Here is a 19,663-nt window from a genome sequence, read left to right as displayed (position 1 = left end):
CTTTTCTTATGGTCCTTCCAGATATAGTGCCTCTGCTGTGCTCCAGAGACAACACAGGGGATCCACCATGCCAAATTCAGCCTATTGACTTGTTTGATTACATGTTTATTTTTAAAAACAAGTTTGCAACATTGTAGAAGGATATTCCACCTAAAAATCCTGATCTCCAGCCTTCATGTAAGATTGGATGATCTGAGTTGAGTCTGGAGCCATTGTCCCCAAGTCTCACATAGGTGATGAATCCTGCTGTCTTTGCCTTTAGTAGATGTACTCACTTCCTCCTTTGAACCCTTAATTCACTTATTATTTTGTCTTAACAGAGTTTATTACAATCTAGCTTTAGTCACTTCTCATCCTACTACTGGACAGTAATCTGTTTGGGGGAAAAGAGTATACATTTTTATATCTCAGTAGAGTATACATTATTATATTTCAGTAGAGTATACATTATTTTATCTCAGTATTTTCCTTATAATTACCATGAATACCAAGTTTGCTCACAAAAGTGCTTCATATATGTTTATTGAATAGTATTGCCTCTCTGGGCTCCTGGAAGACTCAGTTTGCAATTATGATTATTGATTCTTTAATCTTTTTCCATGATCCATGTTTAGCAAAACTCCAGCACATGTGAATATAAGTGCCTCTCACTGCCTTTACAGTTTGATAGGATACATTGTGGATTTTAGCTTAAGAGATAAATTATTCTAATCCATGCCCTACTTTCTCCAAGACACAAAGATGTGGTTCAAGGAGTTTCACCTAGGTGATGGATTATTTATGGTATCATTATGGTTGAATGTAGTAATAGAATAAAGAATTTTACAGGAAAAAATAGTGAAAATTTAGGGATAAAAGATTGTATTTATAGGAAAGATCTTCATGAGACAAATATTATATGAAACACCTGTGGTTTGCCAACATTCAGTGTATTGTTTGGCAAATGGTCAAGACCACAATAATCATGTAAAATACATGAGATTCTGGGATAAAAGGTAGTGGCCACCTGTTAAAAATAGATTTAGGATCTTGGGAAGAAGACCAAAGTCTTTTATATTCAGTGTAATTTGAAGATGTTAAAATGAAATATTCACCCTGGGGTTTTGAAGTGGATAAGAAAAGAAGCTATTTCTTTGTTTTAAGAGGCACAATGTAACGAGGAAATACTATCCAGTACTTGCTATCTGTTCATGAAACTTAAATCTGTCATGAGGATTTGAGTAAAGAGGAAGGAAGATGACTTCCAATAATGTGTAGACACGGACAGGAGATAGAAATGGGAACAGGTCAGAAGGTACATCACCCTTACAAGTGTTTCTGAAACTCATTACTGACTTTTGCATACTTGTTCCCTCAATCAATCAGTCCTTCCCTCCCTTTCTGTCCCTTCTTTCCTTCATTCATTGGTTCTTTCCATCCTTTTCACCCTTCCATCTGTCCTTCCTTTCTTCCTTCAACCTCCTTCCTTCCCTAAATTATTCCGAAGAAAACAGTAAGTAAAAGAAATATCCTGAAAGAAAACCATGAAGCATATTAATTTAACGTGACTCATGTATAGGATTTTCCATTAGTGCCTTCAGGGACAAAAGTTTATGTAAGGAACAAATGGAGGTTATTAACACACTTCCACTTTCAATGTGTTGAAAATTCTAAGTGTATCAGAAATAACAACTCTGGAGGGGATGGGTGCACTTGACCACTGAACCACATCCCCAACCCTATTTTTGTACTTTATTTATAGATAGTGTATCACTGAGTTGTTTAGTGTTTTGCTTTTCCTGAGGCTGGCTTTGAACTTGTGATCCTCCTGCCTCAGCCTCCCAAGCAGCTGTATGCCACCACAGCTAGCCAGAAATAGCAACTTATTTAAAGCTCATAGCAACCCTTTGAAATGAGTATGTGTTATTATCATGCTTATTTTATATATGAAGAAAACAAGACACAAATAGATTAAGAAAATTTGCACAGGGAGTAGATACAAGAGCCAGAACCAGAATTCACACCAGGCTAACAGGCTTTGTAACCGCATGTTCCATTGCAGTCTCTTATAGAACTTGACTCGTGTAAGTTGCAGTTGCTACCCCAGATATCAGATGAGGAAAACCAAGGTCCATAGACATTAATGTAATTTGCCCAATGTTTCAAGTCTCTTAAGTAGCCGATTGCACTGTCAAGAGATTATATGCTAACTCAACTACTTGCTAGCTTTGTTAATTAACTCCTTTGAACTGTATGATCCATCATAATAAATAATTCATAAGATGTGTCTTAAATACAACGATCACTTGAAAAACTGTCAGTAGCTTAGAAGTATTCCTGTTAGAAATTACTGTAAGTCACATGTCCCAAGATGAACAGGCAAGTGCAGGAATTTACCACTGTTATTGGCAAAAGGTCAACATTTAGTGTTTCTCAAAATTATAATATGTAAGTCTTGAAAGAGGAAAGCCATTAACATTTATGCAACCTTGATTTGGATGTTTTCTAAGTATTACAGAATTTATAAAGGTGATGGATTCAACTACATTGATTTAAAGTTGTGGTGTGTGTGTGTGTGTGTGTGTGTGTGTGTGTGTATTTAAAAGATAAACCAAGATTAGAAGCCAACAGAATATAATATAAAAAAAATGGACAATGGTGCAAAAAGAAAAAAATTGAAATACCATATGGAGATGAAAATGATGTGCAACTTTGTTAGTAAACATATTGAAAGTAACAAGTTATTCATCTCTAAGTGAAAAATAATTTTTATGTTAATATAAAGCATTAGCTAAGGTGAAGAGAAATGAGTACTTCCAGGCATAGCCTTCCAAACAGCAATTTAGCAAACCATATCAAAAGTCTTTAAAATACGTGTATGTTTGACTCAGAAATTCTGCTGGTAAGAATGTATTGTAATGAAATGATTCATGCAAAGATTTCATCTCAAGAATGATTGTTCCAGCACCTTCTATAATATCATCCCTACTTAGTTCTAGCTATTTAGTTGGATTCCACATAAACTGAGTTTTGATGTTAATCAGGAAAGGAATATATTGGAAAGATATTGAACAGCAATATATTTGGGAGTTACTGAATTCACAGGGAGGCTAGTGAGCTGCGTCCAGAAGAGGAACAAGATACCACTGAGGGTTGGGGAGTAAAAACAGCCTCATTGAGCCCCAGCAGCTTTAGAATGAATGGACTGTAGTGAGATTATTCATTGTATTTTCCTATTGTGGTTTTCAAAATGTAAAGAAACTCCCTGATTTAGAGATTGGATGAGCAGGACCCTTTATTTATCATCTTGACAAGCTTATAAAAGTTGGAGGAAAAGAAATTCCACAAAAGACAATACAGGAGTTGAAGCCAAAAGAAGACAGAGTTGATGACAGGCAACTAAAAAGCAATTATCCAACAGTTTCCCAAACAGGGTTAGGTAGAAGCAATATGTTAGACTGGTCTATAGAACTGTGGAGGAACTGCAATTCATAATAACCTACTGTGTATTGTGTGAATAACTGGAAGAGAGGAGTTCAAAGGTTCCAGCACAAAGTCATGATAAGAAGAGAGAAATATTAATTAACCTGATTTGGTCAGTACATACTGTACTCATGTGTTGAAATATACACTATATCCTACAAAATTCACAATTGTTAAATGTTAATCAAAAACATTTCTAAAAATATTTAAGGAGATGAAAGTATTAACTACCCTGATTTGATTATTATATACTGTATACATATATCAAATGATCTGTTTCTCATAAACTTGTACAATGAAACTAATAATTGAAAAATATATAGAAGAGTAAGTATTTATAGCATATCCTGAATCCTAATGACTGAGGAGTCATGGTCAAATGTATTATAATAATTCATGCAATATAATTCTGTTGAGAACACTATGGTAAGAATGACTCAATACTATACAAAGATGTACTGTTTTGGGGAAAGTTAAAATATAGTTTGTAGAATATGAGCCCTTTTAAGTAAATTATATCAGCTAGGTCAAACATATGTTAATAGATGTAATTTGGAGGTGATGAAATTAGAAACATTTTTTTACGTATTTCCACTATAAATCTATATTTTCTACATTTTCTACAACTAGAATTTAGTATATTTTTCCAAAAAAAAATTAAGATAACCGAAAATCCAAAATGGCTCTTGTGCTTGCTTATCTGATGGAACATTGACTTCATATAGTAAAAACAGTTTAGTTTTTAAGCCCCAAACACTGATTTTTTAATCACAGCACAAGATAATTTGTGGTTGCTAAGACTTTAAATGTTTGGTTTTTCTGCAAGTTCTGGACTCCTCATCATAGGGTCCTCTAATTTCTCTGATTCTAAGTAGGACCTTACACCCATGTAAGTTTTAGAATTCATGAACTGTTTAAAAAATGAACATTGTTCAGACCATTGTGGATTAGATTTGTCATGTCAGGAACCTATTGATTCTGTTGTTGATTAAAATTATGTGTTCATATAAAAATGATAAAAATCCTTTGATGAATGAAAGCTATCTTAACTACTTGGTATTTTTAAAAGCATTATTGCAGAATCTTGAAAATACTTGTTGAATTAAAGAGTCGTTTAAAAGAAATATAAAATTTTAAAATTTCAACTGTGGAAGGCACAGTGTTCAACTAACAGAGCATGTCCTCCTCAGCATTTCTCAGACTCCCCTTCTGAGTTATGTTTGGGTCATATGAATAGTTCTGGAAAATGATCCAGGAGCACAAGTTCAATGAGCATAGTGTATCTAAGTAGAAACCATTAAAGACCAATGGGGCTTCCTCCACTGCTGACTCTTCATGTGACAGCAGCCTTGGAAGGAACTTGCGTAGGTGGCAGAGTTATAGGGTATAATTATATCTCTGCTTGGAAGGAAGCTGTCATAGAGTATCTCAGCCTGTGAGCAGCTCTACTTGAGTAAGAAATATTCCTTTTTATGTAAAGACACTAAGATTTCAAGATTGTTACTATAGCACCACACTATAGTTACTATTGCTTCTTAATGTAAGATATCATGTAAATATATATTCCAATAAAAATTATGACTGCAAAATGTCAGTATTAATAGTTCACATCTGGGTCCTTGCAGAAGATAGGAGAGTGACAACATGTATGAATTTCAAGGACATTTTGTTAAGTTAATTTTGAAATACACCAGGCACAGAAAGACAAATACTATGTGATCTCACTTATATGTGGAATCTAAAAGTCCAAATCATAGGTAAGTAGAGAGTAGAACAGTGGGTAACAAAAGCTAAGAGGAAGGGATGGGATGAGTGGGGAAAGGGTAGAAATTGGTCCCAGGTTACCAAGTATTATTTAGGCAGGAAGATTAAGTTCTTATGATTCATGCATGGTGACTATAAATAGCAATAATATATGTTTTTAAATTACTAAAGGGAGTGGATTTTATATTTTCTGACCATGAGTAATAAGTACATGAGGTGATACATATGTTTCTTAGCCTGATTTAATCAATCTATACTGTATATGTGCATTAAAACATCACATCCTACCTCATAAATATATATAGTTATCAAGTAAAAATAAAACTGTAAAAAGACAGTTTTATCTATTTCTTCTTTGTAACCAGATGAATATCTATGGAATGTTATCTTTCTTGTGTGTATGTGTGTGTGTGTGTGTGTGTGTGTGTGTGTGTGTGTGTGGTTGAAACTAAGACTTGGTAGGTCTGTTCAGTTCCATCCTCATTGGCAAACAAAAACAAGCTTAGCTACTTTGGTAGAGGAAGGTGCTTAGGTATATCTGCCTCCAGCCATCATTTCCAGTACTCCTTGTTCTCTTATTAGTTTAAATGAAATTGGGTATGGTGATTCATGCCTCTTATCCCAGCTACTAGGGAGGCTGAGGCAGGAGGATCATAAGTACTATGGCAGCCTGGGCAATTGTTTCAAAATAAAACTGAAAAAGGACCAGGTGCTCAGTGGTAGAGTGCCCATGAGTTCAATCCCCAGTATGCAAAAAATTAAAAAACTAAAATACCTCAATGGCTCAAGTTTAGAAAACTGTGCTTTCATCTCTCTTCCTGGATTGTTAAAGGCCAGGGTTATATGGTTGCTGGTGGGACAGATGCTGAAGGGCCATCTCATAATTTTTATAGGAACATATTTCCCAATCTATTTTTGTTCCTATTCAAAGGTATATTACTACAAACACATGCAGAGGTAGCATCAGAGATATCTGGTGAACCACAATCCACTTAAGGATTTGGCTCATTATATCATAAGTGCTGAGCAGTGTGGGATTGTTCATGTTCTCATCTTTTTCATGTTGTTTATTCCCACTGGATTTCTGTTGATAAGATTAGGCCACCCTGAGAATTCCTTTAGAGACCCAGAGTAGATTCCTTTGGAGACCCAGCAGGGCAGAGCTTGTAGGACTTGCTCAGTGACAAGGATTAGAGGTTTTTAGGAACCATGAGGGATTCAGAGAGCATCTCCATCCCTCATGCTATATATAAATAAGAATGGATAGTCTCACTAGTCCATTGTTCTCTAAAAAGGAAACCTCCTTTCAGTTGCCTTTTCTTATTCAAATGCTAATGACAATAACTGAAAAATGGAAAAGATTGCTTAATCCATGTGAAAGATTATTATGCCAACAGATTTATGATTCACTGATGGGCAGTATTTCTCAGCACATATCATGTTGAATATTTGTTGGAAAATTGTATCCTGTAGATTAAATAGTAATCATTACTGAAAGCTTCTTTTTGCTTTCCATACATAACTTTCTATGACAATGATCCAAATAAGGGCCTCTTCACTATTTACTGTAAAACATTTTTTTTTCTGTATACACTTAAAAGAAAATCTTACCTCTGTCAATTTGAAGATTCAATATTCAAAAAAGACATATTGGTCCCAAGTTACAAAAACAGTATCAGGATAGCTTTCTGAGCTATCAATGTGAATTACTTAAAAAATTAAATTGATATTGTGTAAAATAAATTTTCTAGAAATTAAATTTCAATTTATGAAAAGTGGAATAGCATTTTTTTGTTTTCTATTAATCTTTAAAAATCTGCATTTAGAATACTAAATCCATTTTTTTCAGTCTTGTAATTTGCTACTTCTAACTTACCAATAAGCCTAAAGCATGAAAAGTAGGTGGAGTAAAACCAAAAGAGGTGTATTTCGAACCTACATGCAGAGCTAGGAACAAATCAGTATTTTCTGATTATATTTATGTATAAACTTAAAACAATGCATGCAAAATTAGAATGAATGCCTCTATATGCATTTCATGAGACCAAGAGAAAAATTTCATTTCAAATGATGACAAAATTTGTTACAAAGCATTATGAAAGCATAAAATACATAGTTATTTGTACTTAACAGATGAAAAAATATTTGGCAGAGTGAATGGGGTATCTTCACTAAGGTTGTTATTGCTAGCAGTTATAGATTGTATAAGGGAAGCTGTACATAGATAGTTTTGTCCTACAAAGTCTTGCAACCCAGTTAGAAAGAGAGAGCTTATATATAAATAATACCAGAAACAATTATTTCTAAGTTAAGAAAATTATTATGTCATCTTTCTTTTCTAAATTATGTATTGTTCCAACCTAAATCATTTTCCATCATCTAACTGCAATATGAAAATATCAATTGAATTCTTTTTCCTGAAGACTTTGTTTCCTGAATATTGGTGGCCAGCTGAGATAAATTCTTTTCATCTCTCTTTCAAATTTTAGCTTACTTTATACTGTGTTGAAAGATGTTAAATAATTTCAGAAAAACAGCTTATTTTTCAAAAGGAGAAATTACAGCCCAGAATACACATACTAAATTGGTTGGATCACAAGGCAGGAAATGGCATGTTTTATACATCTGAATTTGTGAGTATTTAGCTGTGCTGGGTTTTTCTGAGCAGTTGCCCTACTCTAAGAAAGCAGCAGGGCTGTTTGAGATAATTACATAGTATACTCAACTCTGATTCAAACACAGCCATCAAGCCCTTGTAGATTCCTATTTATGATATATGCTAAGAAGTTTTTTTGCAGTTTGGGATTAAATTCCTACCTTTGGGCGATTACAAATCAGTTATAAAAGAAAATTATCCTAGACCAAAACCTGGTATACAAAAACTTGATTGTAATGAAACATTATTGGAGAGCTCTAAAATATCACTTATTACACTACTAATAATCATTGTGTAAAACAGTAAAGATATATTTTTAAAACATATTAAAGTGTTACTTGTGGTTTCATATTTTCTATTTCCTTATTATCATTTGCTTGTGAACAAATATCATTTGCTTATCATAGAAAAGTTTTTGATTTTCCACTCAGACTACAATGTAAAAACAACTCAATATCAAAACATTGAATTTGGTTTGCAATATTTAAGTTCAAACTATATCATATATGTATAACACACAAAGTTCAGTGCAAAGTTGAATAAAAGAGAATAGCATATTTTCATAATCAAATGTTTTCATTACATACATGCACATATGCTCTCTTTTCCATCATAAGATACTTTATGGTCCTCCAGTTACCTCATTTCTTTTAGGACTTATGTGAAAGTATGATTAGATGGGCTATTCCTATAATAACTATCAATTGAATCTAAATGAGAATCCTGATTAACTAGTATAAATCAAACAAATGAAAAACTAACCCAAATCATTGGCTACTCCCTTAGTTTATGTGAAAAAAAATTAAGTTTTAAGATCACTAGGCATTAACAGCTTTTATTAATAACAAACAGCCAGGATTCTGTATAATAATTCTGTGTATATACACTGATAAAACAATATGAGTCCAATTAACTTGAGAGTTCATCTCATGAATCCATACTAGCATCTGTTCTCCCCTTCCTTGCAGAGTGGCTGCCAACGTCTACTCCCAAATTAACCATGTAAGCTAGACCAATGATTGCAATGCAATTAGGTGGATGAGGAACAAGAGAATTGGGGGAGGGGGGTGTCTACTAATTAACTCCTAATGTGGTTTCATCTGTACAAGGATAGATAAAGCTACTTTGTATCAAATACAGTTTATTTTCCTTCCATATTTTCTTAGCTAATATATATATTTTTGGAATTTTAGCTTTGAAATGATACTTTTTTGATTTAACAGTGTCATCTAATTTTAAAAACACACATTTTCTTTTGATGAAATTACATTTGTTGAGTTTCCCATTCTTGAACAACAGAATACTTATTTATAAAGTCAGAGTGACCAAAAAAAAAAAAAAAGTGGCAAGATGAATATGGTCAATTATTTTACTTTCATACTTCAAAGCATTGAACACACCATATTCAGTGAATAATCTAATCTGCAAAACAGATCTATTTGGAGAAGCAATAAAGTACAATAAATGAAAAGAACACTGTCTGTAGAGGCCTATATTCTTTTGCTCATGTATTCTATCATGTCATGTCATCCTGCATCAATTATTCCTCAGAGAAAGGCACCCTATTACATATAGACAACCTCCTATATTAAGTGGACATGTGTTGAAGCAGCAATAAAGATGACAAAAGTGAACTAATTGCTGATCAAATGATTGCATTTTTTTGCAAAGCGCATAAACAGGAAAGAGAAAATGAACTATTTTGTTGCACACTTACATTATACATGCTTTATAAAGGTTAGCTCATCTAATTGTGATAATACTCTTAGAAAGTAGCAATGATCACTTTCAGGTAGAAGTCGGTCATCTAGTAGGTAGCAGTGCTGGGACTTGAACATTGACACTTGGGCACCAAAGTCTGTAATTATTTTATTTTACTTTTTTTTTTTTTATTTTCAGATAGGATCTCACCAAGTTGCTGAGGCTGGCTTTGACTTTTTGATTTTCCTGCCTCAGTCTCCTGAGCTGCTGGGATTATAGGCAAGTACTACTGTCCCTGACCAAAGTCCATAATCTTAACCCCTGTGCTTTACTAGCTTTATGAAAGATTCACCTAAAAAGGAATGCGGTGTCTTTGGAATTTTGAAGCAATATTTACATGCGCATTAACAATTCTCTAGTATTAAATGTCAAAACAGTCAGAATGATTATTTGGGGACTGGGCCAGAGGAGGTTATGGAGGGCTTTGACTTTCTCGGTATGGTTGCTTTTTTTCATTAGCAAAGATCTTTGAAAAAGCAACATAATGTCCTGTGACTTTCTGGAGGCCATTTCTGAATATAAAACAACCCACATCACATCATCCCAACTGAATCCCCTGATAAGATTTTTAAGTCATCCCTGATAGATGCTCAAAAGGATTTTATTTTGACAAATAGAATCCCCTCAAATTATTACCTTTCTCTTTTCAGTACTCATGGCTTTCTGTGAAAGAAATAAAAATAGTAATTTGGAGAAATATCATGAATAATTTTTACCAGAGGCAAAATAGATTGTATTACAATGTTGCTCATTAAGGTATAAAGAATCATGTTACCGAGAGGAGCTCCTTTTTGAAGATAATGCACCTAAATTCTCATCTGTACTAATATTGAGTGCTTTATTTAAGAAATCTTCTCCAATCAACTAAAATATGCTTTCGAGAAAGACATTAATTTTCTTTCAAAATTGAAAATACTCTGAAGTCCTCAGAGAATATTAGTTTGTCTCAATTACACTTTGAAAAGGGAAGAAATGTATAAATCATAGAATCTTTGAGGTAAATGAAACGAGAAATCAAAGCCACACATTACAACAATACCTGTCATTCTGAGATGTCTGCCTTCCATTCTCATCTCTGCTAAAAATACACTGTTTTTTATTGGGGGGGGGGGCGGGGGCGTGGAAGAGGTTCTGGCCCCTCACTTCAGTCCTTGTGATTTGGGTGGGGCTGATCACACTCCAAAGCACTTGTTTGCTCCAATATGTGTCCTATGCTTGTCCAATCTAAATACTTCTACTGTCCCTAAGGATTGGTTCAGGTCCACAGCACATGGCAGGCCAAGAAGACTGGCTTTCACGACTGTTGCTGGGACGAGAGGGGATGCTAACCACAAGTGAGTCCTGCCTTCCTGAGAGAGCTGACCCGAATGAGGCCAAAACTTTGAAAAGCAGTACCAAGAAGTAGGTAGGGAACAAGAGTGGATTAAGTTGTCTGAGACCCTTCATAGACTGCTTTGAGCTCTGGGCCTTGGAAAACAGGGTTAAGTTCTGTGATGTTTATTCCTGTGTGAGAAAAATCCATGCCATTGTCATCATTCATGAGTTTTAGAAATTTTATTGTATTGAAAACAGATTTACTTCCTTCCCTTTGTTTCCTCCTTTGATCATATTTCAGCCTTCTGGTGTCTAAAAAATAAGCTTAAGTTCTCCTTTATCAAAAAACATAAGTATCTATCATACAGGCTACCAACAAAATACAGTAAGTATTTTGTCAGCAAGATAGCTACAATTAAGGAGATTATATGAATATATCTGTAAGTGTTTCACTTAAGTCAAGATTTACTGGGATATTTGTACCATCTTAAAGTAACAATAAACTTCACCAGTCCTCACATTAATAATCCTGCTTTAGAGGTAGGGGAAAAAATTGTGCTAATTAACTGGGGTTAAACAGTGAGCAGGTTAGATACATAGGACCCAGCCTTACAATTAAGATTGAACATCTGTGATTTGAAGGATAAAAAAATCCCACTTGCTTAGTATTATCTACCTCCAGAAAGTCAGATCAGTTAAAGTCAAGGTTAAGTGAACATCCCCTGAAGGATCTAGTTAAAATTAAATTATTTAACTTGAGGGAAATATAATCTTCCATTAAATGCAATCAATTCATCACTAGAAGTAAGAGGAAAGGAAATAGAGAACATAGAAGTGTATCAGGAGAGGTATAGGTAGTTTGACAGAAGGAACGATAATCTGGAGGGAGAGGTTTTAAGTGGGAAATAATGTGGAGCCCCTCTCTGCAGATATTAGATATGGGCTGGTAGAGATAGTGCCACTAAAACCACGCACCCAACACTCATTTCCTTCCAGTAGAGGAGTCATGGCTTATCTCCAAATGTGTGTGCATGTGTACCTAAAAATGTACACATACCATCATTTAACTTGGAGTTGTCCTGGTTACTCTAAAAAGTATTGGCATTGAATTAATGGAAATTAGTTCTAATTTTTATTAGTAAGCCCTGAGTGGACATAAGCCTATCAAGGATATTTTAAAAATATCTCTTCATAGGTTTGGGATGTGGCTCAGCAGTAAAACACAATTCTAGCATGCTTTGAGGCCCTGGGTTTAATTCCTACTACTGAATTTTTTTTTAAAAAAAATCTGTTTCCTAATGAATTCATATGAGGAATTCTAATTTTAAAAAATTTCAGGTATGATTTTACAGTATTAGATGTTTTGTTAATAGTAGCAATAAAAGCATCAAATTAGAGATGTGCCAATTAGTTTTCTATTTCTGCTGTAATAAATTACCACAAATGTGGTAGAAACTTCTTATCTTTCTTTGGTCAGAAATATGACAGGGGTCCTCTAGGCTAAAATCCAGCATTGGCAGGCTGCATTTCTTTCTAGAAGTTGTAGGGAAGAATATGTTTTCTTGCCTTTTCTAATTTCTAGAGTGCTTACATTGTTTTGGTTCACGCTCCCCTTCTGCATCTTTCAAGGCAGCAATGGCAGATTTTCCCTTTCTTCCTGACTCCTAAGGACTCAATAATTAGATGGGATTCCTTCAGATAATTCAGAATAAGTTTTTCCATCTAAAATTCAGTTGATTGGCAACATTGAGTATCAACAACCTTAATTTTTCTTCGCTATGCAAGATAACATGTTCCCAAATCCCAGGGTTTCATACATAGACCTTTGGGAAAGACATTATTCTGCTTACCACAATTTATTATATAAGATAGTATTTTCCTGAAAATCTTCATATTCTGAAAAGTCACACACTAAAAAATGATAAGGTATGTAGGAAAAAGAGTTGAAACAAGCATTTAAAACCTATTCAATTTTGTGACCAGGAACTAGAAATCCTGAAAAAAAAAGTTAAGCAATATTTTGAATTTTTAATAAATGTACAGTGCATGAAGGATAGTATTGTGCAATTCAAGTGGGAAATGATTTTCCTTGATGGAAGCAGATGTAAGTTATTGGTGAAGTTGCTGAGTTATGAAGATAAAGCAGAATGTCCAAAAGTCAAGGAAAACCACATAATAAGCACTTCCAATAATCACATAGCATGTGGCCCAACTGAACCAAGAATAATTATGGATGAAAGGGCAAGCCTAGAATAATTTACATCACTACTGCTTTCTGTATTCAGCTGTGTTGTCTATTTTGTGTTCAGCTATTGCTACTTGGTAGGTCAAACCTTTAGCTGGCTGGGAAAGTCATGTCAGAATCAAGGGGATTTCTGTGTTATAAAAGTGAAACACTTCCAAACTGACAGATGCTATGATGGAAGAGGAATGTTGCTCTAAGAACATGTAAGAAGAACACATGACTTGGAGCAGGTATGGGGTTGGATATTTGAGCTTATATTTAGATGATTATCAGAAAGCAATGGGAGGGGGCATTGGGAGTTATAGCTTGGTGGTAGAGCGCTTGCCTTGCACATGTGAGGCACTGTGTTGGATCCTCAACACCACATAAAAATAAATAGAATAAATAAAGTTATTGTGTCCATATTGAAAAAAATATTTAAAAAGAGAAAGCAATGGGACTTAGGAATATGACTTTTCTGATGCTCATAGCAATGGCAATGGTAACATAATATTTTATATTTTTACTGAAGTTGAGACAACTTCATTGGCCCTTCGATTTCATTTGTTTTAACCAGTTATGTTTAACTACCAATATCAGGTCGTTACTATTTGAAAAGTGGATGGTATCTAGGCACGATTCTGAAGTTTTCATGTAATGCCCTCCATTACATGAAAACTCCTGCGATTGAATCCTTTTACTCATTATTTCTCCCTTTTGTGCAATTATTTCAGTATACTGTATGACCACTAGAGGGCAGTGCTGTCATGTCTTCTGGAGGACTTAACTTCTACAAGCCCAGAGCTTCCATTGGGGGCGGGGAGGAAAAAAAGAATAGCTTTCAGTAGTTTGCAAATGGAAGACAAAAAAAAATTGCGACTGACTTTCAAGATAAAAGAAAATGGGATTGTATATCATTTCAAAGGCCAGTTTTACAAAAGATTTATTAACTGTTTCCAATCCCTTTTAATTGAAAGGCTACATAGGAATCCCAAATTAAGAATACCTGATGGAGGAGTTACTCTTGATTGTGTGCCACACTTAAAATTTAGTGTAAAATCTGCATAATTTTAAATATATGTTTATAAAATATTTCAAGAGCTATTTTTGTCCGAAATATCTACATGTATTACATTTACTCTATTGCCTACTATATTAAGTGAACTCTGATAAGGGGGCTTAATAATTAAAAATTATTATCACTCATATACACACATTTAAGAACTGCTTTCATTACATAGAGTAGCTTAATTTTTATTAATTTAAAATAATAGTGTAGAAAATCGAGGCTTATTTAGATAAATAATAAACAAGAAACAGCGTTAAATTCTGACATAGGAACAATTAATAAATACAATTGTAGGCTATTCTTATAGTGATTTTAATTACCCTTAATAATTGTGCATGCAGTTAAGCAAAACCATTATTTGGCAATTCTATGAACACTTTTATTTGATTTTCCTGATGTGTTCTGCTACATATATTTGTGTTTTAATGATCAGTTAAATATATAAAGTACCAAAAATATTGATTCTGATAAATGAATGAAAAACATACCCTTTCTATATTTCTGATCCAATTTTTCTCACAACATTTGACATTTGAGGCACTTCTGTTACCTATATTATTTTTATATTTTACCAGTGTTTGAACATTTTCCAAAGATACACACAATTGTTTTATAGTTGATTTTAGATTTCTTATAATAAAATTATAATGGAATAGTTAGAACATAGGAATTGCTTGGTACACATGTCTGAAAAAAATACAGTTAGTTTTAACCAAAAATTTCGTGATTGTATATTTTGGGAATGTCAGTTATTCAACATTAACCAAAAAAGCAAAGATTCCCTTGGTTTCTTCCCTCAGAATGTAAGATTTTCTTTTCCTGTAATGGTGGCTAGAACTAAGAAGAAGGTAATAATTATTTTAGGTTCAGTTCTATAGTACTTCCATATGGGAAACTTCCAGTAAAAGTACTTGCATAGATCTTTATGTATTAATGTTGCTGAAAATAGGAATAGCATATAAGAGCATAAATGATTGCAGGATCAGGAATAGGTACCATATGCTGATGATAATACAGGAGGATTATTGCTGCCCTTACATTAGGGCTCTGTTTCCCTTTTCACACAGACTGTCTGATTATAGCCTTGAGAGATCAAAACATACAATTTAAAATTACCTTTAATTGATTTGATCAATGAAAGGTATTTTACTATGAAACATGAACTTACTCTGAAATGTATGGCACCCTCATGGCAAAATTTATACTTCCATAAGTACGTCTTTGGTGAGAAATATATGTTGTGAACCAAAGTGATTCTGCACTTTGCTGTAATACAGGCATGATTTTACGGGGCTCCAAAGGGGCATCCAGCTTTCTCGTTTCTTCTCTGAAGTTAAAACATGTTCCTTTGAAAGACACTTATTAATATAAGACTAAATGTATTAATATGTGCTGAAATGAAATATATAAAAGATTTATTTGTCCAACCTATTTGAAAAGCTCAGGGGAAAGAAAAGTAAGATGTCTGGGTTTGGGTTTTCAATTTCTTATGTTAAAGAGCTGACTCTCCAGAGGCTAAGGTTTAAGGGGGAAAAATTTAAATGGAAGATAGCTTTTAGTTATAAGGACTTAAAACAAGAAGCCATGAGCCGTTGGCTTAAGTAAAATGAGCTATCCTGAGGATGTATGAATTTAAATAAAGTTATAAACCTCACATATATATATATATATATATATATATATATCTTTCAAAGTTGAAATATTTCAGAAAAGAAAATGGTAGAAAAGTCAATTTCCATATACCTGCATAGAAGGGATTAGCAAATTGTAAACCTCTTCAAGAAAGAAAAAAAACTCTTTAGTAAATGCAACAGTAAATATTTCTTAAATGGTTTTTATAATTTTAAAAATTATAACCAAGTTTGCCATTTCTGCAAACCTCAGTTTTGCATACACATTAAATTGTTTGATGAACAACAATGGATGTATTTTTCATGTCAGATACTTAGTGATTAGGAGCAGAAATAATGAGTAAAGCCAGCCTTGCTTGCTTTTACGTCTATCTCAACTCGTGATCTCCCAAATGGATGGTACCTAATTATTCTGCATACACGTACTCACATTAAGCAATCAGTGCCTAAGTTATTTCATGATATTGTAGAGGTTTGCTATCCACTTGGGGAACAGAAAACAGAAAAAAATTCTGTTTTCGTGTATTATGTAGAAAATGCCTTACATATGTTGTTCCTAAAGCCTAGGTAAACTTGGAGCTTGAGAAAGTCCAGTACAAGACATTTTTAATTATAGTAGAATTGTGTGTCACTACAAAAAGAGTGATGTCAAATTTTCTGGCCATATCTTAAGCAAACTTATTTCTTTTGTGATCTTTTTTCTGATATCATCTTTTACATTATACTCAAATAAAGCTCATTTCTTCTTTTAGTCAGGGTTGGATGGCCTTCTAAAGCTTAGCTAGTTTCACTTGGTGTAAAGTATGCTTTTCTAGGCTTTCTTATCAATACTTATTAATTAAATTTTATTGCTTTCATGCTAGTGTGTAACTCCTGTCCCCAGTGCCTTATCTTGTAGTACTCATGGGTTTAATGCTTATTGTCTAATTTCTGCTCCTTCACACTCACTTGAGATTGCTGATCATTCATTCACATCTGGAATTGCTATTTGATCTTAGGGCATTCACTCCTTAACTCTCAATTTGTTCTTTCCTTTCTTTAATATTGTCTGTACTTCTTGATCATTGTCCAAGAGTTATTTTATTTCTCCTTTAATGTTTAATAAGCATTCCTTGTAGATTTCTCAGAATTCTTAATTATGGTTCAGCTATCTTTATTCTTTTTAAAACTTTCAAAACTTTGAATAAGTGTTCAAAAGTACTTAAAGTTATATTATTAGGTAAACTATTAGGAAAGCATAAAATTCTTGTAGTGATTTTATGCATTAAAGAAAACAATATAGATGCACATGTTTGGCATTACAGGAAGAAATTCTAATTTAATTACAGGAGGGTTAACTAAAAGTATGCTTAGAAATATAATTCAGATATTCTGTTACTATGCTACTGATTCCTGTCATTATCAACATTTATAAATAAATAATTGTGATCTTCACATAATCTGAGGTGTGCCCAGAGAAATTTTTACACTATGAATTTTCAGTAAGTTTCCTTCTAAAAACTTTTGCCAGCTTTACCTTGGGGAAAATACTCTGAAAATTTGTTTTACAGAGAAAGGATGCCTTCATATTCCCAGGCACCTACGCATAAAACCTTAATGCCATTCTTTATTCTATACTCTAATCTTCTCCTTTCATCACTCAATCCTATAAATTCTTCCTTGAAAAATGATTTCGGCCTCCTTCAATTTGTTAAAATTCTCACAGAAATGATCATGTAGTTACACCCAAAATCTAGTCAACATGCTCCTCCCTTGGTGAGACATTCAAGACCCTTCACTGTCAGCTCCAGCTGACTTTCCAGGCAGAACAGCTTTTGAATGGCCTATAACGTCTTTGGTCTGCATGTTTCCATCTTCCCATGCATGTACATTTCCGTAGCAGCAGCCTTTGCTGCCTAGAATCTCTTTCCCTTTCAAAAGGCCTCTTCAAAGTCTCAGGAACTTGATTCATACACAACTCATAATTGGCCACCTTGTTGTTATCTACCTTGTGATGAATCTTGTCTTATGAATCTTGTCTCTTCAGCTGGATGATAGCAATGAAATATATTCATCGCATCTCTGTATCCCCAAATTCTAAAATGTATTTTATTTGGTAAATGTTCTTATGGATTACTTTAACTAAAAAGCCTAAATTATGTCTACATATTTATTATTACACTATCATGTCTCCGTGAAATGTTATTAAATTTTCATGGCTATTGCTGTTATTATGGCAATATTATTTTCCTCCATGGAATATTGCCATCACCTGGCCCTTTGAGTGTAAGGACAATAATAACACAAATTTAATTAAAAAATGTTATGTACTCCCTAACCAAGTGGATTCCCTTTTCATCAATAAGACAAAAGCTCTATTGAATGTGTTATTGCACTGATAAAGTAATTTCAAATTAGATTACAATGCTAATGAGTTGGCTAGGTTGTATTTTTATTCTTGAAGAATGTAGGACCAGATTTTTTAATTTTTATGGACTCCTCATTAAAATGGACTATTTCTGATTTGTATGTGTGTGCCTTAAAAAATACAAGCTGACCATTTATAAGCATAGTGTTGGCTATAGTGCTTTCCTGTGTAGTGGAAATGCTAATTAAAGCATTCAATGTCATGGATGAAGTGAGGGGAAAAAACAGCTTTGAAACTTACATGTTTTGCAAATAGTGGCAGCAGTCTTCTCAATGATATTACAAAATTCATGTTTTATTTTATATAGGATTTTTTTATGAAGAAGCAAATGCTTAAAAAAAACAAGAACAAAGAAAGATATGCCTCCCAAAATTATTTTTTGTTTCAAGAAACATGTATTATTTACAATATTTTTTATATTTTCCTTTAAGAACAAAAAGAATCTGTTGAAAATGAACAACTTTATACTTTCCATAAACTCTCAGCAACAATCCGAGAGAGAGAGAGAGAAAGAGAGAGAGAGAGAGAGAGAGAGAGAGAGAGAGAGAGAGAGAGAGCTATTATTAAGTCAAAGTAGTTTGACCACGAAACTATTTTTAGCAATTCACCAGGTCAGAGTATCCAAACAGCTTTTGTCTTTTGTTCTGTTTTAAATTAAGTTGCGTTTTGGGGGGAATTTTTGTGTGTTGTGTAAGAAGGAAGAAATGGTAGCCTTTTATTTTAAAGATTTTAAATTATCAAGTTTATCAAGTATATGACACAAGGTAAGAATCTATTTTTAAGACAAAGATTTTCTTTGAATTTGGAATTATTCTTTATAATCACAAATAAATAGTATGCTTACAAACATAATGATAAGGTATAGAAACAAATGAAATATAATTCATCTAAAGCTGTATGTGCAGATGAAAATATTGTAGGACATCTACATAACAGTTTAGCTGGTTTCTTTTTGGAAATTATTTACAAATTGTTTTAAATTAGATTAAATTACATAATAACACATATATGAGAAAAACATTTCATAAACTACTTTGTGTAGGCGTAAATAATTTGCCAGGTTCCAGACCATAGGTATGTTTATGATCATAATACCATATCTCTGAATACATTATATCAGCAATCTTGCATATTTCCAAATTATTGAAGTAAGTATAGATTTAAACATAAACTAACATGAATTCAAATTTTAATATTATTATTAAATATTATTATTCATTTTAAAGATCACTTTATGAAGTCAGTGGATATATATGGTGACAAAAATCATCTAAGTTATATATCATGTGGGTGTAATTATCAGAAAATGTTGTAAAGGAAATAGAAAACACAAAAGGAAAGATATAAAGATTTAATGGCAAGTGCCTAAGTAGTC

General features: G+C 33.3%; 1 long non-coding RNA gene across 1 annotated transcript in view; it reads left to right on the top strand.

The window, feature by feature from the left end:
- The window catches only part of LOC144365342 (uncharacterized), a 238,731-nt gene extending 228,815 nt beyond the window's left edge, over positions 1–9,916 (top strand). The window contains exon 3 of the long non-coding RNA XR_013423656.1: positions 9,782–9,916. This is a non-coding gene — a long non-coding RNA (uncharacterized LOC144365342). The remainder of the gene's footprint in view (positions 1–9,781) is intronic.
- The last annotated feature ends 9,747 nt before the right edge of the window (positions 9,917–19,663 follow it).

The sequence above is a fragment of the Ictidomys tridecemlineatus genome, chromosome 7 (assembly GCF_052094955.1).
Source record: "Ictidomys tridecemlineatus isolate mIctTri1 chromosome 7, mIctTri1.hap1, whole genome shotgun sequence".
In the NCBI taxonomy this organism is placed as follows: domain Eukaryota; kingdom Metazoa; phylum Chordata; class Mammalia; order Rodentia; family Sciuridae; genus Ictidomys; species Ictidomys tridecemlineatus.
Note: the sequence above shows the minus strand (reverse complement) of the source record. Positions and strands in the feature narration are given on the sequence as shown.